The following is a 25,592-nucleotide window of genomic DNA, read 5'->3' as shown; positions in this document are numbered from 1 at the left end:
AATTAGTATTAGGAGGCAAGCAAGGGCAGGTTGCAGGACCACTTTATTCTTGAAAGCTGAGAAACGGTGTATGTAAGATAGGGCCTGGACGTCCTAACCTTACGTGCTGATGGTAAGCTTGTCCAGAGATGCTTTCAGGGATGGATTATTAAGTAACATGGACTCTAAGGGTTCCATGGAGCTACATCAGGGCAGACAGGACGAATTTAAGATCCCATGGAGGCAAGGATATATCGCTCATAGGTCTAGACCATACCCCGATGAGCCGGGAACCCAGCGATTTCCCACCAGGTTACAATCATAGGAGGATGAAAGGGCCGTATTCTGAACACTGATTATACAATGATTATTTTACACTATACGCCTGAGAGACCCCCTTAGAGGTCTCCCCCAACACCCGGAATTTCAGTTGATGATGCCGCTAGCGCGCCCTCAGATAGCGCCCAATAGCAAGGAGCGATCTCGTGTAGAGAGTAGACCTGAGTGCCTCGCTACACATAAGGTCAGCGATATCACACGCTACCGCCGCTCTATTCCAGCCTGCGATTAGGACAGACTAGGGGGTTGCTCCCCGGGTCGCCATCCCAGCTATAGCCCCCATCGCCCTACTGTGGCACGTGTCTATACGGTAAGAAGTATAGTGCTATTACCAACATACAGCCTTTAATGATCTTTACTAGAGGGGTGCACATAAACTTCATTAAAAAGCTGAATTCCTGAATACGTATCATAAAACAGACAAACCAGTGCCCCTCGGTCTGCCTCACATCTGCTGCCTCTTTAAACAAACAGCCCCAGCGTCATTCCGACATTCCAAGCAGGGGGGAGTGCTCTCGCGCGTTGTGCAGATGATCACACACGTGGCGGCCGGCCAATCAGAAGATGACGCCTTCGTACACGCCGCCGCTGCCCGCTGGACAGCAATGCCGGAACGCCCAAGTTACCTTGCGCCCCAGGACTTACCAGGTAAGATGGCGCTGTCGCATCTTAAGCAGAGGGTGTCTCACAAGTGCACCATACGTGCCGCAGCCGGCCATTTACAAGATGGCGCCGACCTATACACCACCGCCTGCTGCCGCATGTACAGCCACACCAGAGTGCCTATGTTAACTCGTGCCCACATGACTTACCGGGTAAGCTGGCGCTGCTGCGTCCTATAGTAGAAGGTGCTCTGCGCTCCATTACTGGTGAGGCAGCGGCATCGCTTGTTACACCTTGTGGCTCTCCTGTGGCAAGGAATGAGGCAGTCTCCTTGCCTGCCACGAGTGCTCCTGCTCAGCAGCGCCGAAGGTCTGCCAGACTGCGCAGAGTGCAGGAGAAACCTCCTCAGAGAGGCAGCACAAGGGTGACACCTAGTGGTACTCCTGTTGCAAGAAATGAGGCGGTCTCCCATTCCTTGCCGGCCACGGCTCCTCCTGCTCAGCAGCCCCGAAGGTCTGTGAGGTTGCGCCATGTGCAGAGGTTTGCTGCTCAGGGAAGCAGTGAGACTCCCGTTATCTCTACACATTGTGAGACCGAGGATCCCTCCTCTATTTCCCAGAGGCAGGAGGGTGAGCATGTGCAATGCTTGGTGGGTCCTGATTCGCCCACTGACGTCACACGGCTTGATGACAAGGCTGGTGACGTGGTGAATCCTGACTGGCCAGGCTGGGACGTCGTGGATCCCGATTGGGTCAAGTCCGTCATCTCCGCCTCGCGCCCGCCCTTGGCTGGAGCTACACCTCCTTAAAAGCTCCTCCTGCCATCATGGCAGCGCGCGACCGTCCTTCTATGTTTGGATGTCTGGCAGCGTGCTGCCACGCCACTGCTCAGGCATTATCGTCTTCTGTGGGCTTGGCCCTTGCTGCTTAGGCAGCACCTGGTTTGCAGGCCGTGTCCCTGCCTTGCTGCTCCGGCAGTAGCTCCTTCAACAGGCCGTGTTCCTGTCCCAGGTGAGCTCCTCGAGTCTCCACCGGACTCACCTGGTTATTGAAAGCACACGTGCGTGGGCACCTCTGTGCTACCCTCGTGCCATATTCTCGTGACTTCCACTGGCACATGTGCGTGGGCACCTCTGTGCTTCCCCGTGCAACAGGTACACTGAGCCGTGAGATCTGTGCCATACAACCCTCACGGGTTAGGGCAGACCGGTGTACATAGATCGTCTGTGACATTCCAGACGATCGCTAGCAGCAACCCGCTCACTCTTCACCCACCATAGCAGCGGTCCCTTACACCGCACAGTGGACCTTGACCGGCGGAAGCTGTCCATTTCCCATCTTGGTACGCTTCCCCGGGTCCCCCTCGTAACAATCGCTACCCACAGGTACAGCCCCCGTGGGCTACCGTGGTGCGTCCTCAGCCTCCCTGCAGCAGCATGACTTGTGTCTCTACCCCCCGTCCAGCTAGTCGTGAGATAGTAGCAGGGAGGCGCTGTTGCACATAGACACCACCACCGTGGGCCCGCTGTGGCAATGCCTCAGCACCTCTGCCAGCCGCAGCAGGACCCGTGTCGCTGCCAGAACCGACCGGCCAGGGCTGGGACAACTTGAAGAATTTGGTTCCTATGACTATCTTGAACCGCCGCTCCTGGAGGTTCCCTGTTCAAGGACAGGAAACCAACTGATGCGGGGAGAGGTGCCGCCCCTTTTTATTCTGGTGGTTTCCTGTCCTTGAAGGGCGGATCCTCTCTCTCGTGGTGCTGTGATGGGTGCTGGAAAAAGTCAACCTCTTAGCATTGTCATGGCTAGGAGGAAACGGTCTTTTAATTGTCCACATCTGAGGGACTGACATCTGGCTACTGTGTGGAGACGGCGTTGAGTAGGGTGTCCCTGGAAAACTGCTGGTCTGTGAGGAAAGTGCAGGCGGACACATGATGTTGCCTTCATCCAAAGTTGGTGCTCTCGATGTCTGAGAGAGCTCTATAGCAGCACCTGTTTCCCCTTCCAAAAGAACTGACAACCTGCCAATCAAACAGCCTGTTGCGGTTATAGAGGTGGAAGGTCTGTGTCGAAAAGCATTTGTGACAGCTGTCCCCACAGTCATAGAGGATGAAGAGCGCGCAGATGCACTTGAAGGGGCAAACGGTGGTTGACCCGCTCTGCTAGGCCGCATTGTACCACAGTGAACTTCCCACTGGGACTTATGCTTGTTATTCATGTGACGGTTCATGGACGAAGTAGTCAAACTAGTGAGTTTTTGTCCTCTACTTACGGATTGGCGACAAATCTTACAGATCACATGAGTTGGGTGATCCTTTGCGATGTCAAAAAAGGACAAGGCTAGGCAACTATTAGAGCCCATGCGACCTGCAGAGCCACCACGACTTATGCTCAGAGGCAGAGTTGTGGCTAAGGATGCAGTTGTTGACATGCTTCCAGTACTCGGACTCTGTCCAGGAAGGCGCAAGCTAACCTCGTCGTGAGTCGCATCCTCCTCCACCGCCTCTGCTGACCTCCTTGAGTGCCTGACTGTAGGTTGACAGTAAGTGGGATCTACAACCTCATCATCAAACTGTGTGTTTTCACTCCCCTCGCCCTCAGACCTAACCTCTTCCTGCCATGACTGAATAGTTAAGTTGTCATTCCAATCAGGTATCTGAGTCTCATCATTATCAGTATGTTCCTCATTGTCTCCACCAAGAAGTGTTACAGTTTGGGAATGAGGCTCTACATTATGCTCAGAAACTTGGTCATCAGGGCCTGAATCTGACTCACAAAGCTTCTTGGCATCACTGCAGATCATTTCCTGGTCTGTACTCACTGTAGCTTGGGAGCAGACCTCTGATTCCCAGGCTATAGTGTGACTGAACAGCTCTGCAGACTCACCCATCTCTATTACCCCATACTCTGCAGGGCGGGTGGAGACTTGAGAGTTGGTAGAAAGCAAGTGCGATTCAGGGGACAACTCAGAGGACTGTTGTTTTTTGGATGTTGAAGTTGAGGTGGAGGAGAGGACACTTGTTGGAGCACTTGAGATCCATTCAAGCATGTTCTTTTTTGTGCATCATCTACCTTTGTTAGAGTTGATCGGCTCCATAAAAAAGGGAGCACATCAGATTGTCCACGGAAAGTAGTAGACATCTTACTTTTGCTGGAAGATACCATTTCTTCAGCAGATGTTACTGTAGCTTTACCGGCTCCCCCACGGACACAACTTTTTTTCCCTTTCCAACAAGCCTGTTCCCCTTTCCACCAGCATCTGTCCTTTTGCCACTCATTTTGTTTGTGACCAGATTGGACACTTAAAATGTCGTAGCACAAATGGAGAGGTGGTGTACAATGCAGAGGTGGTCTACCTATATTGACAGCTGAAGAACCAACACTGACTATCTCTGACAATGAAAGTTTTTCCCTAAAAATGGCAGCACTTTTGGCAATTAAATATGCATAGCAGAAATGGACAGGTGCTGTAGAAAGCAGAGGTGGTATAGCTAAATTGTCAGCAAAGGAACCCTAACGTAGTATCCCAGACAATGAAAGTATGCCCCTAAAAATGGCAGCACTTGTGGCAATTAAAATTGCGCAGCACAAATGGACAGATGCTGTACAATGCAGAGGTGGTATAGCTAAATTGTCAGCAGAGGAACCCTAACTTAGTATCCCAGTCAATGAAAGTATGCCACTAAAAGGGTCAGCACTGTTTGCAATTAAAATTGCGTAGCAAAAATGGGCAGGTGTGTAGAATGCACAGGTGCTGTAGGTAGCTGGACAGCAAAGGAAGCCTCACTTGCTATCCCTGACAATGAAACTATGCCCCAAGGAATTGCTTGAGCTGATGTAGCCAGACGCTGCTATATAAACCCCTGCACAGCGTTGGCACGGACCTGCCTAGCAACAATAGCCATGAACGACTTTAATGCAGCCCTGAAAAGGGCTGAAATTACAAGTAGTCCCTAATCCCTAAAGCGCTGTGTAGATTGCACTGTATGTCTATAGCGCACACAGCAGCAGCAGCGGGAGCGGTGACTGTCACCCACCCGCAGCAGAGAGATAATGGCGGCGATGGGGAAAATGGCCATGTCTTACAAGGCAAGGACATGTGACATGCAGAGCCTGTGACACATGCCCTTGCTTATCTGGCAAAAATCCACTTTGCTGTGTGCGTGTCTGTGATTTGCTGACAGCCTGGCCTGCCCCACTGTACGCGCGGTTGGGGAAAAAAAAATTAAGATAGGCATTCTTTCAGCACTCAGCAGCAGCACTGATCTAAACCCCTTCCCCCCGCACACTATACGCGGAATTTTGATAATATCATGATTCACAGTGACTCACACAATTACAGTGAAAAGCCAGCTAGTAACTAGCTACGCTTTTTGGTGATCGAACCGTTCTCGAACGTAACTCGAACTACCGAACTTTTAGCAAATCGTTCGCGTTCGTCGAACGACTCGAACACTCCCCAAAATCACTCGAACATGAAATTGGCGAACTGTTCGACTCGAACAACGCTCAGCTCTAGTTAGGATGCTGTTATCAGAATTACCATTAAACTGATTTGTTTATTGAAACGCTCTCTGGATGGTCTGACTGACCAAAGTGTTCATGAACTGTGTATCCAGACTTCCCAATGGTTGCTAGTAATCCACACAACCTCGGCCAACAAGCTCAGGCCACCTTTGCTCAGCATCATGAGGATGAGGAGGATGATGAAGAACAGGAATGCTTTGAAGTTGGTAACCAAGGGATTGACAACCCAAGCTTCAGGGCTGTCCAGCATAGATGGACTGAGGAGGAGCAGGAGGAGGAGAGAGAGACTGAGGAGGAGAGGAGGTTTAGGAAGACAATGTATTCTTAGCAGTGGTACACAAAGGTTTCCAGTTAAGAGTCTGGGACACATGGCACAGTTCATGTCACACTGCTTTTCTCATGACTGTCGGCTAGTCCACATTTTGGCAGACAACAAATACTGGTTATGTACCTTCCTTGACCCACGCTACAAAGACAAATTTGCTTTGCTACTTGTGGAGGCAAAAAAGGATTGTACTACGGAAACATTCAAGAGGGCTGTAGTGGAGCAGTTGATGAAACAATTACCCTCAGATCATGCTGTCATCAGAGGTAGCGTGTCATCTCACGCAACAGGATTACAAGAGAGGGCTACGCATAGTAGGAGCAACACAAGCGGGGGACTAATGTGCCAAAACTGGTCCATTTTCCACAAACCGTCAACTGCAAATCAGATACCGGTTGGGGGGAACGATGACAAGGGGGTAACAGTTAAGTAAGATGGTGAGGGACTATGTAGATGACCATATCAGCGTGCTTTCCGAGTTTACTATTCCCTTTAACTATTGAGTTTCCAAGCGCAACACTTGGCCAGACCTCGTGTTATGCAATTTGGAAGTGCTAGCTTGCCATGCTGCGAGTGTGTTGTCTGAGCGTGTTTTCAGCTCAGTGGGGTCAATAATAACAGATAGTCACACACAACTATCCACGGAATGTGCAGACAGTTTGACCATGATCAAAGTTCCATTGTTTCTCATTCAAGACTAATTTGTCTTCTATCATCTAATGACACCGCATGACTAATGTAACTCGTTATGCTGCTGCCGCCATGTAATTGTTTGGCCCAATCACCCAGGGCAATATTTTTCAAGCCTTTGTACATTATGCACTGGCACAAGCACTTTTGAGGCTACACTGTCTAGAACAATTGGTCAGGCAGTCTCTATTCGTGTTCTTTATTGATGCTGAGCTCCACAGTTTGTTACACATGGCCCCCTGCAAAACCAGAATTTTTTTTAGCTTCTTGGCATGTTATGTCCTGTTTCCTATCCTACCATTTTTTTTTTAAAATAAGCTGTTGGGAGTAACTTCTGATGCTGTGCTACATGGTCTTTGAACCATTTCCCCCTGGGGAAACTGAATTTTTTGAAATCCTTGGAATAAAACCTGAGTTCCAGAGGGAAACAACTGCCACTTTCCCTGGGCTTCCTGCTTCCCAAACTGGTGTGCAAGAAGGTGGCGCTGATGCCTCCTTTTCCCAACCTGATGTTGGCCAAACTCAATCATCAACGACCACATCTGCTTCGGTGTCCCAGCGTTCCGTTCAGTTGTCCATACAACAGACCTTCAAAAAGAAGCATAAATACCCTGTTATGCACCCAAGGGCAGAAACCACAACTGCACACATTGCACGATTGATAGCCCTTGAGATTTTGCCGTAATCGGCTTGTGGGACCAGAGGCTTTCTGCGACTTTTTGGCGGTGTGAGAAAATGAATGTATTAAACTCCTTGGCATGTTATGCCCCGTTGCCTATGCTACCATTTTTTAATAAAAAGCCATTGGGGGAACCTACTGATGCAGTGCTCCATAGTGTCTGAACCATTATCCCCTGGGGAAACTGAATGTATTAAACTTCTTGGCATGTTATGCCCTATTGCTTATCCCACCATTTTTTTTAAAATAAGCTGTTGGGAGCTCTTGGGAGTACCTTGTGATGCTTAGCTACATGATGTCTGAACCACTACACCCTAGGGCAGGGGTGGGCAATTAATTTTCCCATGGGGCCGCATGAGAAATTGGGATGGTTTTAGAGGGCCGGACTAATATAATTAACTCAGTTTTACCCAATACTGCATACAGTATATATACTATCCCTTCATAAACAAACAGTAAGTTACGGACTGTGTGACCCCTCGTGGCCCTGCATGCACACACGCAGACATGTCCATTTTTTCTCCGGCAGCACGGGTGTCACACGGATCGCACACTGATGTGATCTGTGTGACATTTGTGTGACAAATACCAGAGAAAACACGGGTCTTTTTAATAAAAAGATTTTCTATATTTACCTCTCTCCAGCGCTGCTGTCTCTGGCTCTGCTGCCTCACGCTCCTTATCGCCAGTAATTATACTCACTGAATATTCACCGCAGTATATACTGCACCTGTAATATGCATCACTACACTCCTATATACTGCACCTGTAATATACATCACTACACTCCTATATACTGCACCTGTAATGCACCTGTAATATGCATCACTACACTCCTATATACTGCACCTGTAATATGCATCACTACACTCCTATATACTGCACCTGTAATATACATCACTACACTCCTATATACTGCACCTGTAATATACATCACTACACTCCTATTTTCTGCACCTGTAATATACATCACTACACTCCTATATACTGCACCTGTAATATGCATCACTACACTCCTATATACTGCACCTGTAATATACATCACTACACTCCTATATACTGCACCTGTAATGCACCTGTAATATGCATCACTACACTCCTATATACTGCACCTGTAATATGCATCACTACACTCCTATATACTGCACCTGTAATATACATCACTACACTCCTATATACTGCACCTGTAATATACATCACTACACTCCTATTTTCTGCACCTGTAATATACATCACTACACTCCTATATACTGCACCTGTAATATACATCACTACACTCCTATATACTGCACCTGTAATATACATCACTACACTCCTATATACTGCACCTGTAATATACATCACTACACTCCTATATACTGCACCTGTAATATACATCACTACACTCCTATATACTGCACCTGTAATATACATCACTACACTCCTATATACTGCACCTGTAATATACATCACTACACTCCTATATACTGCACCTGTAATATACATCACTACACTCCTATATACTGCACCTGCAATATACATCACTACGCTCCTATATACTGCTGCAATATACATCACTACACTCCTATATACTGCACCTGCAATATACATCACTACACTCCTATATAGTGCACATGTAATATACATCCCTACACTCCTATATACTGCACCTGTAATATACATCCCTACACTCCTATATATTGCACCTGTAATATACATCACTACACTCCTATATACTGCACCTGTAATATACATCACTACACTCCTATATACTGCACCTGTAATATACATCACTACACTCCTATATACTACACCTGTAATATACATCACTACATCCCCATATACATCACTAGACCCCTATATACTACACCTGTAAAACTACATTCCCATATACTACATCACTACACCCAAATATTACTCACCAGTTAACCCCCACCCCCTCCCCCCATTGTCCCCTCAGGTTATTACTCACCATTCCCTCCTCAGGTACCTCCGTACGAGCCCCAGCCGAGATGCTTCTTCTCTTGTACGGGCCCCCGCCGCTGCTGTTCTTGTAGGGGCCCCGCCGCTGCTGTTCTTGTAGGGGCCCCGCCGCTGCTTCTCTCCGTACAGGCCCCGGCTTCTGCAGCTTCTTCTCCTGCCGGGCGGGAACTTTTCAAATGACACACACGCGCGCCGTACTGACGACATCAGGGTGCGCATGTGTGTCACAGAGAAAGTTGCCGGGCAGGGAACAGACGAGAGATTCCTGCATTCTGCTGCCTACACTGTGCGGCGCTGCAGGATCTGTCCTCTGTTCCCTGCCCGGCACACAGCATGTGATGAGGGCAATCTGACCACGGGCCTCCCGGAGCCTGGAGCTCCGGACAACAGGACAGATTGCCCTCATCACTGACCGGCCAGCAAGGACGCCCTGAGCCAGGCGGGCCGGTCACAGTGAGTAGGCGGGCCGGATGTGGCCCGCGGGCCGCCCCTTGCCCAGGTCTGCCCTAGGGGAACTAAATGTATTAAACTCCTTGGCATGTTATGCCCTGTTGCTTATCCTACCATTTTTTTTTTTAAATAAGCTGTTGGGAGAGCTGTTGGGAGTAACTTCTGATGCTGTGCTACATGGTCTTTGAACCATTCCCCTCTGGGGAGACGGATTTTTTTTAAAGCCTCAGTGTTAGCTAGTGGAATAAAGCCTGAGTTCCAGAGTGAAACAACTGCCACTTCCACGGTGCTGCATGCTTCACAAACTGCGGAATAGGAAGCAGGCGATGATGCCTCCTGCTCCCAACCTGCTTTGGTCAGATGTAATCATCATCAACGACATCAGTTTCGATGTCCCAGCGTGGCGTTCATTTGTCCATAAAACATACATTTTTGTATCATTTGAATAGAATTTGAATAGAGGGCTACTGGCCGGTGGTGTTGGTGAAGGAGGAGGAAGAGGGCAAGGCCAACATCCAAATGGCCACATTGGCAATAGCATTCCAACTATCACACTAATGATATAGGGGACGCAGAAAACTGCAAATGACTGCCATCCCTCCCCAATGTATGTTACAGGGCCCACCTGAGAGCCCTTAGAGGGCCACTGGAGCTGGTGGAGGAGGAGTAGGAGGGCAACATCAACATTGCAATGGGCACATTGTAGCTGACCTTTTAAAGTGCTGTCAAATATGTCCCAAAAAAGGAGGTGTGAGACAGACACCAATATAATGTATAAGTTACAGCCCTTTTTAATCTAAAAAGGAAAAATGTAAAAAACGAAATGTGTGAACATATGCTAAAGTGTTTTTTTTGGCAGGTCGGGGCTTTTTTTTTTTTTTTTGACAGAGCAAGAAGCTCGACCGCTCCTGCCACATGCATGATCAGGTGCTGGGTCCATGTTGTATGGGACCTGATTTGGATTCACCGTGTATATGACTCTGCGATGAGTCTGGGTCCACTGCATGCCTATTGGATATAACGGGCTCTTGATTTTATGAGACCCGGAATGGATTCTTAAGCTCCCCTGAAGAGTTCTTTCAGAATGAAATGCGTCGGGAGGTATATCCTTTACTTATAAGGTTCTGCCATGAGATGGTCTGAACCAATCAGAATTTGAATTAATTGGTGAGATTAATCCAATTATTTTTTGGACCTTGATGTTGATAAGCATCTAGTCATCTGGTGAGATAATTTTCAGTCACTATAGCGGTAATAGCTGAGTTATTGGCCTACACGTGTCTCCTTGTTTGGAGGGGCCAAACTTTATATGTATTGTTTGTCTGGTTTATTGGTTGAGGACCTTTTAATGAATTTAATAATAAAGGTTACATTTTAATTGGAGAATTCGGTACTTCATAATTGCTAATTTCCCGCAGGCCGGGGCTTGATTTGATGTTTTATTACATTTACTAAAAACTAGAAACTGTTTAACACTTTCCCCTCTTTTACGTTGGTTTGAGAGCTGTTCTGGCGACTACGTAAACGCCGCGTCTTGCTCTGAGCACGTTATTCAAAGACACCAGAAATGCAGTCAGGCACCATCTGAGGCTGTGCCCATACTGTTTCAGCCTTTTCCCATCCATTTCAGCCTTTTCCTCAGTCACCACAGGTCACCGATAGGTTCAACATAAATTGAGTTTCCCATAGACTTACATTGGGGGTCGAATATTAGCGAATACTCGAATAGCGGTGAGGTATTCGCCGGATATCTGTCGAAGCGAATAATAGGGTATTCGATCATCCCTATCAGTCATTATCTAAATTTCAATTCTGAGGGATAAAATCTGTAGTCAGTGGAGACTTTCCAATTACTGAGAAAAGAGATGGCAGTTATTACTGAGGAGATTTTAGGATATTGGGAGGAGGGAGTAGCTGGAAGTATAGGGAGTGTTTGTTACTTTATCACTAAAAAGAAGAGAAAAGTTGAATTCATACAATAAAAACATCAAATATTTAAATTAGCCAATTTGTGCTGATTTTGCAGTGAAATTCGATGCCGAGAGAAGTTACGGTACTCTCTGAATTGACTGTTCCTCTGTGGTCTTCAAAAAAAAAAATCAAAATTTGAATTCTTCAAATTACACAAATATTCCCTGGAAATTTGATGCACAGTGAAGTTATTCTCTGCAAGCAATTTCTCTTATTATGCTATGGGTCACTCTCAACCACTATGCATATTTAAAGTAAACTGTAGAAAGGAAAAAAAAAACCAAAAACATCCTCACTGCTCACCTCTATGGCCCTTTTCTCTTCCCCAGACCCAGTCCTCGGCCACCAAGAACCGAATCTGGGGGTCTTTTTCATACTGGGCCGGAATGAAGCCTGCAATGTGTTTTTATTCAAGTGGGTATAAGATCATTACATCATGACTTCTGTGAGTTTACATATTCTGTGGCCTTGCACACGCATGCACAGAAAAGTCCTGTGAAGAGGCCCAGGAATTCAGCACACAATGGAAATGATAAAGAGTTAAAAGGTCTGGATGGGGGTTGATGAAGAAAGAATGGTGTGTTATGGGAGCTGTGGGACAAGTGAGGAATGAGGTGTTTTTCTTTAACCATTTGCCTAGCCCTCCTATCATAATGGCAGGAGATACAGTGCTGACACCTGAGTTGGAACCTGGCTTGGATGTGAGTATATATTTTTTCATTTTATATGGGGTATTTAACAAGGGGTTTTGCAGTAGTGGACAAACCTTTCAATAATAATTTCACATTAAAATTGCAATGTATGCAATACAAATTTGAATAGTTTACTTTTTCTCTGTTAAAGGGAATCTGTCAGTAGGTTTTTGCTACCCCATTTGAAAACAGTGTAATTTGGTGGCAAAGACCCCGATTTTAGCTATGTAAGACTTACTGAGCTACTCATTTTGATAAAATTACAGTCTGATGCAGCTTTACCAGTTCTCTAAATGCTGAGCTCTTTATATCCCCGCTCACACCACTTATTGATAGTTTTCTATATATACTATGCATAGGCAGAAAGCTGCCAATTAGTTGTGTGGGCGAGGTTATTCGGAGCCCATGTATATGGAGGGCTATTTTGCAGCAGGTATACTACACCTTTAGTGATAATTTCCTGTTGATAAAACAAGTGATTTTGTCAAAACTGATGCAAGTGTGGCGCCCCTGACCTGGTCAGGCACCACCGAGTACTGCACCCATGCTGGGGGCAGTGCAATACAGATAATCCAGAAGGCTGACCGAGGTGTGACTACACAGGCACATAGTTATCAGGTCTCACACATTTACCTTTGAGAGGACTCCTGAGAGCTTCCAGGAGGGGGCGTGGCCTCCATGTCCACTCAAGGGGTGTGGTGGAGAGCCTGGTTGCTAGGTGGTGTAGGCAGACACAAGGGGCAAAGAGGAAGAGAAGGAGGAGTCTGGAGCAGGGAGTTGAAGAGAGAGTGTGGAAGTGGAGCTCAGACAGGGCAGACGTGCAGAACCCACGAGTGAGCCAGTTTAGTGTGTTTCATAGTTTCATAGTTTCATAGTTTTCATAGTTTTTAAGGTTGAAGGGAGACTCTAAGTCCATCTAGTTCAACCCGTAGCCTAACATGTTGATCCAGAGGAAGGCAAAAAAAACCCAATGTGTCAAATAAGCTCCAATGGGGAAAAAAATTCCTTCCTGACTCCACATCCGGCAATCAGACTAGTTCCCTGGATCAACACCCTGTCATAAAATCTAATATACATAACTGGTAATATATTTTTCAAGAAAGGCATCCAGGCTCTGCTTAAATGTTAGTAGTGAATCACTCATTACTACACCATGCGGCAGAGAGTTACATAGTCTCACGAGCGTACAGTAAAGAATCCTTGTCTGTGGTTATGATTAAACCTTCTTTCCTCTAGACGTAGCGGATGCTCCCGTGTTCCAGTCGCAGGCCTAGGTGTAAAGAGATCTTTGGAAAGGTCTCTGTACTGTCCCCTCATATGTTTATACATTGTGATTAGATCCCCCCTAAGCCTTTGTTTTTCCAAACTAAATAACCCCAAGTTAAATAACCTGTCTTGGTGTTGCAGCCCACCCATGCCTCTAATAATCTAGGTCGTTGTTTTATCTACCTGTAAGATTATGCTATTTATAACCTTCTATACTTTTGCTATCAAGAAAAGCATCCATTCCTCTCTTAAATTCATTCAGTGAGTTGGCCATCACCACTTCCTCAGGAAGAGAGTTCCAGAGCCTCACTGCTCTTACCGTGAAGAACCCTCTTCTATGCTGATGTAGGAATTTTCTTTCCTCCAATCGAAGAGAATGCCCCCTTGTTCTTGTCATAGTCCTTGGTACAAACAGATCATGGGAGAGATCTCTATATGGCCCTCTGATATACTTGTACATATTTATTAGGTCTCCCCTAAGTCTTCTCTTTTCTAGAGTAAATAGACCTAATTTTGCTAACCTTTCCGTGTATTGTAATGCACCCACTCCATTTATTATTTTATTAGCCCGCCTCTGAACCCTTTCAAGTTCAGTAATGTCTTTCTTGAGCACCGGTGCCCAAAATTGCACACAATATTCCAAGTGTGGTCTGACGAGTGATTTGTACAGAGGGAGAATGATGTTTTCATCTCGTGCCCCCAGACCTCTTCTAATGCATCCCATCACCCTATTTGCTTTGGTGGCTGCTGCCTGACACTGGGCACTCCAATTTAGATTCTTATTGACTAAGATGCCTAAGTCTTTTTCCATGTCTGATTTCCCCAGCGGTTTCCCATTTAGTAAGTAATCGTAGCATCTGTTTCTCCTTCCCATGTGCATAACCTTACACTTATCTGTGTTAAACCTCATTTGCCATTTTTCAGTCCAATTCTCCAATTTACTCAAATCCATCTGTAGTTGCAAACTGTCCTCCTTTGTGTTAACTACCTTACAAAGTTTTGTATCATCTGCAAATACTGATATTTTTCTCTGTAAACCATCCACCAGATCATTAATAAATATATTAAATAGTAGGGGGCCCAATACAGACCCCTGTGGCACCCCACTAGTAACCCTGGCCTAATCTGAGTATGCGCCATTAATAACCACTCTTTGTTTTCTACCACTAAGCCAACTACCTACCCATCTACACACGTTTTCCCCGAGCCCAAGCTTTCTCATTTTACTTAGCAGTCTTTTATGTGGGACAGTGTCAAATGCTTTACTGAAGTCGAGATAAATGACATCCAATGATTCTCCTCGGTCCATGTGAGAGCTTACATCCTCATAGAAGCTGATCAGGTTAGTTTGACAGGAGCGATCCTTCATAAATCCATGTTGATATGGAGTTAAACAATTATTAACATTGAGACATTCCATAATAGTATCCCTTAAAAACCCTTCAAACATTTTACCCACAACAGATGTTAAGCTTACCGGCCTATAGTTTCCAGGTTCCCTTTTACACCCTTTTTTGAATATTGGTACCACATTTGCTAGCCGCCAATCCAGTGGAACAGACCCAGTTTCTATAGAGTCTTTAAATATAAGGAATAGAGGCATGTCTATCACATTACTTAACTCCCTTAATACCCGAGGGTGAATGCCATCAGGGCCTGGTGATTTGTCAATTTTAATGTTACTAAGTCGGTTCTGCACTTCTTCCTGGGTTAGGCAGGTCATACTTAATGAAGCGTTTACATGATCACTCTGCATTTTCCATGGCATATGCTTTTCCTGTGTGAACACAGTTGAGAAAAAAGAATTTAAAACATTTGCTTTTCCCACATCGCTTTCTATGATTTTACCCTCATTATTCTTTAAAGGGCCAACACCATCAATTTTAATCTTTTTTCTGTTTATATAATTAAAGAGTAGTTTGGGATTTGTTTTGCTTTCCTTAGCAATGAGTCTCTCAGTTTCTACTTTTGCTAAATGTATTTGTTTTTTACACATTTTATTTTTTTCTCTATATATTTTTAATGCTTCTTCGCTGCCTTCTTGTTTAAGCTTTTTAAATGCCTTTTGGAGCTCAGGGAGAGCAGACGGAAGGCCCTGGAGCTGCTGCAATCTAACAGCGTCCACGCAGTGACTACTGACTGGGGGAGATCGGTCACTTAATAGTGCCACCCGAAATCCACCCAAGGCTAAAGAGAGAGCAAATGGGTGGCAGAGTAAGGAGACTGCTGGGGAGGTACCAGGCCCGCAACGGGTAACAAGTCCCAGTGCAGAGATAGATTCATCTTTCTTCTGCCAAACCTGCCTGAGGGGGCACTTCAAACCCCCAAGACAACACCACAGACTCCGCAGCCACGTAGCAAAGTGAGGGCCCATAGTTTGCAGGAGGCAAGCAGCCAGAGTGACCTAGTCCAGGTTACAAGCAAATGGGCTGAAACGAGGGGAGCAGCAACTTCCCTGGGTGACCCCCGTAGGGACTGCAAGTCGGGGTCATCACAAACAACAGAAGTGCTAAGGAAGGCGAGTCAGTACCCACCCTCACAAGTCAGCCTGAAGGACGCCTGGTTCATGCCAGCCAAGCCCGGGTTACTCACCCTGCCATCAACAGTGAGTAAAACCCCTGAAAGACATTCTGCTTGTGTTGAGTCATTCTGCGCCTTGTGGTTCCACACACTTACACAGTGCCCTGGGGCTTGCCTCACTCTCGGGAGGCCACTACATCCGACTGCACCCACCATCAGCCCCAGGCACCCCCTTAATCTGCAGTGGCGGTCCCCACTGACCGCAATTCCGAGAGTGGCGTCACAACAATCAAAAGAGAAGACATCTTACCTGTGACCAGACCGTCCCACCACGTGGAGTCCCTGAAGGTAATGCACCGCTACACCACACCTCTGGGGCTCCACAACTGGCATCACGAACAGGATAAAGACTAGACCTGTTAAGACAGGTGACCATGTGCCTGGGCGGTCCGCTTGAAACATTGGAAGCGCCGCCATATTGCCACCCTGGAAAGCGCGCTGAAAACAACAGAAGCCCGCGATAGGAGAAGTTACCGCCCACGAAGAGGTGTAGCTACCCAGAGAACCCCTGCAGAGTCCTGACCTCGCAAGTGATGAGAGCGGAGCTGTGCAGAGATGGCAGGAAGGAAAGCGAGCCACAAGCCTGCTGCTGGGAGAAGAGTTACAGGAAGGGACAAGCCTGCTACTGAAAGAAGATCTGGAGAGCAGGGACAACGCAGAGAAAATGGCGTTCGCATGCAGCGATCCAGAGATGGGCTCCGCTGCCTGGTGGAACTGGGAGCTGGACCAGTGGTGTGAGAGGCTGGAGGCAAAAGGGATGCAGCAGATCCGGGAAGCACGCGCAGAGCTCAGCGAGATGGCTGGAATTGCTCTGGCCCATGAGAAGTGGATGGCGAGGCAAGTGACGCACGGAGCAGCGACCGCCCGAACACCGGAGATGCTGCTGAGGGGTGAGTCATCTAATGCCCCTGCCAGCGCGAGTGCCCCGACCCCCGCTGCCATGGCCGCGGTCCCTGGAGAGACGCCCGGCGCGGCGACGCTGAACCAGGCCGCAGCCACGCCAGGTGTGGCCCGCCAAGCCCAGGCCGCAGCCACACCAGGCACGGCCCGCCAAGATCCCGCCGCAGCCGCGATGCCTATCCGCACCGCCATAGCAACGCCAATCCACACCGTAGGAGCGACGCCGATCCAGGCCAGGTGGGGCCCGCCAAGATCCCGCCGCAGCAGCGAAGCCCATCCACACCGCAGCAGCGACGCCCAGCCCGGCCTGTCCAGCTCAGGCCGCAGCAGCGATGTCCCGCTCAGCCAAGCAAGATCCCGCCGCAGCTGCAACGCTAATCCACGCTGCAAGAGTGACGCTGACCCAGACCGCCGCCATGCTAGGCCCGGCCCAAGAACAGGTCACTGCAGCGACTCCAACACAGGCCGCAGCCACGCCTGGCGCAGCCCGCCAAGACCAGGCCGCAGCCACGCCAAGCTCGGCCCGCCAAGACCAGGCCGCCGCCACGCAGGGCGCGGCCCGCCAAGACGAGGCTGTACAGCTATCTACCCCGGCCTGCAAAGCCAGAGCAGACACCGCTCCCCAGCCCAAGGAATTGGACCTCCCCTCCACACTGGGCAACGATCCCAAATACTGGAGGCTTAAGGCGGATCTGGAGGCTCACTTCCCAAAGGAGATGGTGGACCGGTATCTGCTCCCCCAGCATTCCCACAGGAAGACTCCCGTAACATCCACGGTAAAGAGTCCACCACCCTGGCATCCCCAGTGCTGCCGCAAGAGGAGTGCTCAGGAGAACTAAGGGGGAGGGGAGGCCAGGAAGCTGAGAAGCTGATGCCAGAAATGCTGCCGTATTCCCGCTGGGATGAAGAGAGCCCAACATCCTCAGAAGAAGAACCTCTAGCCATCACCATACCAAGTATGAACGTGACCTGGGAGCCTGCGGTAAAGAGGATCCCCACAACTAGAGTGTCACGCCGTGCCCCCGCAAGACGAGCCGCAACCCAGCAATCTCCTGACAGGTATGATGTAACAGCTAAAGACCTTGAAGATAAGCAACACCAATGAAAGGCTCGCTACCAAGAAAGGGGATTCCTTTGTCGTGATGTAGTGGAACACTTCAGCTTGAAATCAGGATATGGCTTTATAGTTGCACCTGGAATGAAAGAACGCATATTTGTGAACAGAAGGGATGTAAGAGCACATTTACCCCGAGGACATCCAGGAAAAAACCTACAGATGGGAGACCTAGTAGAATTCACAAGACATCAAGGAGAACGAGGATGGTATGCACTCAACGTTACACCATGTCCTAAAGAACCTGACTACAGTCCAGCAGCTTCTATACCAATCCCAAAGTCTAGAGAAACAGCACAAGAGAAAAAGCCAAAAGAAATAATAGAACAAGAACAAGACAGAGAAAAAGAAACAGAAACAGAAGATGAAGATAGAGAAAATGAAGACAAAAGCGAAGAACCCATTGATGAGACCACTACAGATGAAGATGACAGGTGCTGCAGCCCTACAGGCCCAAGCCCTGGTGAAATGGAGGAGTAGAGAAAAGTAAAGAAAGTACAGCAAGTTACAGTTTACAGTTCTGCAACGTTTACAAGTTCAAGAGATGTGCCCACATGAACTAATGTGAGAAATTGCCACTTTGCACCAGGCTTTGTGCACTTTAACCTATGAACCTTAAGGCTATGAACTGGCTATAGCCACAAACTCTCGCAGTGTACATAGTTACCCCAGAGGTACCACCACTAGAGCCAGCCTGTTTATGGGGCCTGGCTTGCCTGCAACCAGAGAGCACGCCTGTTTATGGGGCCCGGCTCTCCACCACAAGAGGGTACCTGGTCAGCATCAACTGTGGAGGCTGCCTCTACATCCTGCCAGAAGAGGCTGAAGGCGCGGCTCCACCAGGCCAGGTATACCCTGAAACCACCAGACCATGAAAGCCGCCTCTACATCCTGCCAGAAGTGGCTGAAGGCGCGGCCAATGGGAGAGGAAGATTGGAGGAAAGGTCTGGGGAAGCAGATGGCCCAGACCTGGTTACCAAAAGGACTGGTGACCTGCCTCCTGAGAGGGTTTTGGGTGGCTTAACGGACTTGTGGGTGGAGGGTGGTGATGTATGGTACCTGGTGGTTTTAAAATGTTTTAAATGTTTTACTGTTTTATGCATTTTAAAATGTTGTCTTGCAGCCCGAGGATGTACTAGTGATAACTAAGGGGGAATGTGGCGCCCCTGACCTGCTCAGGCACCACTGAGTACTGCACCCATGCTGGGGACAGTGCAATACAGGTAATCCAGAAGGCTGACCGAGGTGTGACTACACAGGTGTATAGTGATCAGGTCTCACACATTTACCTTTGAGAGGACTCCTGAGAACTTCCAGGAGGGGTCGTGGCCTCCATGTCCACTCAAGGAGTGTGGTGGAGAGCCTGGTTGCTAGGTATCATAGGCAGGCACAAGGGGGAAAGAGGAAGAAAAGGAGGAGTCTGGAGCAGGGAGTTGAAGAGAGAGGAGTGTGGAAGTGGAGCTCAGACAGGGCAGACGTGCAGAACCCACGAGTGAGCCAGTTTAGTGTGGAGCTCAGGGAGAGCAGACGGAGGGCCCTGGAGCTGCTGCAATCTAACAGTGTCCATGCAGTGACTACTGACTGGGGGAGATCGGTCACTTAATAGTGCCACCCGAAATCCACCCAAGGCTAAAGAGAGAGCAAATGGGTGGCAGAGTAAGGAGACTGCTGGGGAGGTACCAGGCCCGCAATGGGTAACAGGTCCCAGTGCAGAGATAGATTCATCTTTCTTCTGCCAAACCTGCCTGAGGGGGCACTTCAAACCCCCAAGACAAAACCACAGACTCCGCAGCCACGTAGCAAAGTGAGGGCCCATAGTTCACAGGAGGCAAGCAGCCAGAGTGACCTAGTCCAGGTTACAAGCAAATGAGCCGAAACGAGGGGAGCAGCAACTTCCCTGGGTGACCCCGTAGGGACTGCAAGTCAGGGTCATCACAAACAACAGAAGGGCTAAGGAAGGCGAGTCAGTACCCACCCTCACAAGTCAGCCTGAAGGACGCCTGGTTCATGCCAGCCAAGCCCGGGTTACTCACCCTGCCATCAACATTGAGTAAAACCCCTGAAAGACATTTTGCTTGTGTTGAGTCATTCTGCGCCTTGTGGTTCCACACACTTACACAGGGCCCTGGGGCTTGCCTCACTCTCGGGAGGCCACTACATCTGACTGCACCCACCATCAGCCCCAGGCACCCCCTTAATCTGAAGTGGCGGTCCCCACTGACCGCAATTCCGAGAGTGGCATCACGACAATCAAAAGAGAAGACATCTTACCTGTGACCAGACCGTCCCACCACGTGGAGTCCCTGAAGGTAATGCACCGCTACACCGCACCTCTGGGGCTCCACACAAGCAGCCCAGTAAGTAACACTTCACTAGAATAAGGGTCTCTGCCCCTAAGTTATGCAGTTCTCAGATTAGGTATAGGGTTGAGCGAATGTATTCACCACTATTCGGTATCCGACGCATAACAGGCTATTCGCACCATTCGGTATCCTACGAATAAAACTGCATCAGCTCCGCTCCGATACTTTCAGTTTAATTTCTGACTTCCTGGCACCTGTTCTCCAGCCAGTGAACACATGTCCAGGTCCGGAGAGGGAGGGAGGGAGAGAGGGAGGGAGAGAGGTAGGGAGGGAGGGAGGGAGAGAGGGAGGGCGAGAGGGAGGGAGAGAGGTAGGGAGAGAGGGAGGGAGAGAGGGAGGGAGAGAGGGAGGGACGGAGGGGGAGAGGGACGGAGGGGGGGAGGGACGGAGGGAGGGGGCCGGAGGGAGAGGGACGGAGGGAGAGAGGGAGGGAATGAGGGAGGGTGAGAGGGAAAGAGGGAGGGAGAGAGGGAGGGAAAGAGGGAGGGAGAGAGAGAGGGAGGAAGAGAGAGAGAGGGAGGAAGAGAGAGAGAGAGGGAGGAAGAAAGAGAGAGGAAGGAAGAGAGAGAGAGGAAGGAAGAGAGAGAGAGGGAGGAAGAGAGAGAGAGGGAGGAAGAGAGAGAGAGGGAGAGAGAGGGGGAGAGGGAGGGAGGGAGAGAGAGAGGGAGGAAGAGAGAGGGGGAGGGAGAGAGGGGGAGAGGAGTAGAGGGGGAGAGGGGGAGAGTTTTTCCCAGTCACCACAGCTCGCTGTTAGGTACAACGTGAAATTATTATGGTTTCCCATAGACTTACATTGGGCGTCTAATACTCGAATAGCGGTTAATCGCCGGATATTCGGCGAAGCGAATATTAGGGTATTCGATCATCCTTAATTAGGTAGCAATACTCTCATGACAGATTCCCTTAAAGAACAACATCATGTCTACGCTTGCACTTTCCTCACAAACCTGCATTTTTCCAGGGACACCCTACTCAACACCGTCTACACACAGCAGCCAGATCTCTGTCCCTCAGATGTGGACAAATAAAAGGCTATTTCCTGCGACCCATGACAAAGCTAAGAGTTGACTTTATCCCTCTGTAAGCTCTTGGCTACCGAAATGCTGCCTTTCCGCCTGGTGGACACACAGGATTTTCGAGACCTTATGTCTGTCGCTGTGCCCCAGTACCAGATGCCCAGTTGCCACTACTTCTCTAAGAAAGGTGTGCCCGCGCTACACCAGCATGTCACACACAACATCACAGCTTCCTTGAGAAACTCTGTGTGTGAACGGGTGCATTTCACCACCGATACTTGGACCAGTAAGCATGGACAGGGATGTTACATGTTGCTGACTGGGCACTGGGTAAAAATGGTGATAGATGGTGAAGGGTCTGCTGCACAAGTCTTGCCATCCCCACGACTTGGGCGTCAATCCTCTGTCTGTCCAAGTTCCTTCACTGCTTCTGCCTCCTCAACCTCGTCTGTGTCTTCCACCTCCGCCCCAAGCCTGCCTGATCAGGCCACCAGCGTTGGAACTGCACAGAAGGAATCACACACCCCTCATTACTATGCTGGGAGCAAAGAGCAACAGCATCACGCGGTCTTTATCTTGAAATGTCTTGGAAATAAGAGTCACACAGCGGCTGAGTTGTGGGCAGCTCTGGAGACTGAGTTTGGTAAATGGTTGTCTCCACTCAACCTGCAGCCTGGTAAGGCCGTGTGCGACAATGCTGCAAACCTGGGTGCGGCCCTTTGCCTGGGCAAGTTGACACACGTGCCTTGTATGGCTCACGTGTTGAACCTTGTCGTCCAGCAATTTTTAACACACTATCCCGGCCTAGATGGCCTTCTGAACAGGGCGCGAAAACTGTCTGCTCACTTCCGCCGTTCAACCGCCGCAGCTGAGCGACTTGCATCGCTCCAGAAGTCTTTCGGCCTGCCGGTTCATTGCCTGAAATGCGATGTGCCGACACGCTGGAATTCAACTCTCCACATGTTACAGCGACTGTGGCAGCACCGCCGAGCCCTGGTGCAATACGTCATGACGTATAGCCTGGGCCAACGAGATGCAGAGGTGGGGCAGATCACCCTGATGGAGTGGTCTCAGATCAAGGACCTATGCACCCTTCTGCACAGTTTCAACATGGCGACGAATATGTTTAGTGCTGACAATGCCATTATCAGCATGACAATTCCAGTCATTTACATGCTGGAGCACACGCTAAAGACTATTCGGAGTCAGGGGGTGGGACAAGAGGAAGGTGAAAAACTACAGGAGGATTCATATGCGCAAGGGACAACAACATCACCAAGACGGCAGGCATGGGACCATGGGGGAGAGGGATCAACAAGGGCACATGGTAGCAGGCGAAATGTTGAGGAAGGTGCAGGAGAACATGAAGAAATGGAGGACGAACTGTCCATGGACATGGAAGACTCAGCGGATGAGGGAGACCTTGGTCAAATTTCAGTTGAAAGAGGTTGGGGAGAGATGTCAGAGGAAGAAAGAACAGTTAGCACCTCTATGCCACAAACACAGCGTGGACTTGGTCCGCATGGATGCGCAAGACACATGAGCGCCTTCTTGCTGCACTACCTCCAACATGACCCTCGTATTGACAAAATTAGAAGTGATGATGACTACTGGGTTAGATCCCCAGTACAAGTCCACATTTTGTGAGATAATGCCAGCCCTAGAAAGGGACGCACGTATGCAGGATTATCAGCAAAAGCCATTACTCGATCTTAGCTCAGCTTTTCCACCAAACAACCGTGGTGCACGGAGTGAATCTCCCAGTTGTAACTTTACAAACATGGGACGGTCTCCTCATCAGCAGTCTAACCGTACCAGCAGCACCGTATCTGGTGCTGGTAACAGCAATTTTATTGAATCGTTTCATAATTTTTTTAGACCATCCTTTGCAAGGCCAGCAGAGACAAGAAGTCTGACACATAGACAATGGCTGGAGAGGATGGTACAGGAGTATCTCCAAATGAACATCGATGCCATGACTTTGCAAATGGAGCCTTGCTCATTTTGGGCTTCAAATCTTGAAAAATGGCCAGAGCTCTCCACTAACGCCTTGGAGATCTTGTCGTGTCCAGCTGCTAGCGTTGTCTCAGAACGTGTCTTCGGTGCTGCTGGGTGTGTGCTGACAGGTAAGCGCACGCGTCTGTCCAGTGACAATGTGGACAGACTAACGTTCATCAAAATGAACAAGTCATGGATCCACAAGGAATTTACTACCCCTATGTCATCCTGGGGAGAGTAAATGCTTGTGTATTTTGAATGTGCTTGATGCAAATCTACCTGTGAAGTGTACGACTGGGTCACAAGTGCTGGCACTGAAGGGGTGTCTGTGTGGCCCAATTTTTGGAAAAAAGGAAGACTCCGCTTTGAGTAACCCTTGCTTGCAGTGTTTTTAAAAATGATCCAAGATGAACAGATCTGGGATCAGCAAAGACTTTGCTACCTTCCCCGGTGTCATCCCGGGGACGGTTATGGATGGCGTATTTTTGAATGTGCTTGATGCAAATCTACCTGTGAAGTGTACAACTGGAGCACAAGTGCTGCCACTGAAGGGGTGTCTGTGTGGCCCAATTTTTGGAAAAAAGGGAGACTCCGCTTGGAGTAACCCTTGCTGTGTTTTTAAAAAGGGGCCAAGATGAACAAGTCATGGTTCACCTTGCGGTGTTTTACATGATTTTAGAAGGGCATGCCATGCCTATATCTGTGTCTCGTCCTCTTTTTCCTCGTAACACTGTTTTGTTTTCGCATGAGAATTTGTTCTTGTCACTTTCCCATGTGTTTGTGTTGTGAGTTGTTTGTCACCTTTTGGACACCTTTGAGGGTGTTTTCTAGGTGTTTTTATGGGTTTGTGATTGCCTCCCATTGTTTCCTATGGGGCTCGAGTGGTTCGCCGAACCGAACTCGAACGCGACCTCTGTTCGGCGAACCAAGCTCGAGCCGAACCACGACCAGTTCGCTCATCTCTAATCCTCACCCCCCCCCCGGCCACCATAAAGGGCATCCCAACAGGCCAATTTTTACGGGCTAGAAGAATTTGCTCGGATGACCAATCTTTTGAACGACATTCTGAATCCTTGTCACAAAGGTTTGAGGAGAGGGGTTATGGTAAAAAATTTAACAATAAGGCTTATGCTAAAGCAAAATAAAAATAACAGGAATGATTTATTATACAAGCACAATCCCAAAATTCAAAAATCCAATGACGTAAGATTGATAGTGGATTTTAACAAACAGTGGAAGGAACATTGGCCCATACTCCTTAGTGACCCAGTCCTTAACGAATGTCTGTCTCCTCATCCACTAATCACTGCGAGGAGATCAAAAAACCTACGGGACATTTTGGTTCACAGCCATTTTGACCCGGACAGAAATAAGAAAAAAGATAAGTGGTTGACGGTAAAAGGTTTCTATCCTTGTGTGCACTGTAATGCTTTCCCCAATATGATAAAGGCTAGGGAGTTCCCTAATGCTGATTTTTCCAAAACATTCCAGATTAGATATTTCCTTAATTGCTCATCTAAGGCCCTGTGCGCACTTACCGGATTTTGCCGCAGATTTTCTGCGGATTTGCTGCATGTTTCGCTGCAGAAAATGTTCATAACATCTCTGCAGTGAATCACCAGCAAAACCTATGGGAAAAAAAATCCTGTGCGCACTAGGCGGATTTTGACAGCTGCTTGTTTTGCTGCGGGATTCCCGCAGCAAAAACAATTGCATGTCAATTCTTTTCCGCACGTCACTGCAGGATTTCACTCCATTGACTCCAATGTAATCGTGAAATCCCGCATGGAATAACGCAGGCAGCAAATTTTGTGCAGTTCACTGCGTTTTCCTGCGTTATTCCCTGCGGTATTTCGCGGTTTACCTCCGGTAATGTACATCGCTTGCCTGCGGTTTTGCAGGGAAGTGATGTCATTGACAGGAAGATGAAGCGGAGCAGAGAGTAAACACACACACACACACACACAGACATCACAGACATAGAACACAGACACAGACATATAGAATACACATAAAAAGCAAAAGGAAATATAGAAAACAAAACACGTGGGCTCCGCTGTATATTTACCTTCCAGCCGAGGTAAGCACACAGCGGCGGCCCGGTATTCTGAGGCTGGGGAGAGCGAGGGGCAGGGTTAA

The 25,592-nt window shown here is 48.5% G+C and overlaps 1 protein-coding gene across 1 annotated transcript in view; it reads right to left on the bottom strand.

Moving 5' to 3' along the window:
• The window catches only part of CXCL12 (C-X-C motif chemokine ligand 12), a 543,376-nt gene that overhangs the window by 458,305 nt on the left and 59,479 nt on the right, over positions 1–25,592 (bottom strand). The gene's annotated exons all lie outside the window — the stretch shown is intronic.

The sequence above is a fragment of the Anomaloglossus baeobatrachus genome, chromosome 5, assembly GCF_048569485.1.
Source record: "Anomaloglossus baeobatrachus isolate aAnoBae1 chromosome 5, aAnoBae1.hap1, whole genome shotgun sequence".
NCBI classification, from domain to species: Eukaryota; Metazoa; Chordata; class Amphibia; order Anura; family Aromobatidae; genus Anomaloglossus; species Anomaloglossus baeobatrachus.
The sequence above is the reverse complement of the archived record's forward strand: the minus strand, read 5'-3'. Positions and strand labels throughout refer to the sequence as shown.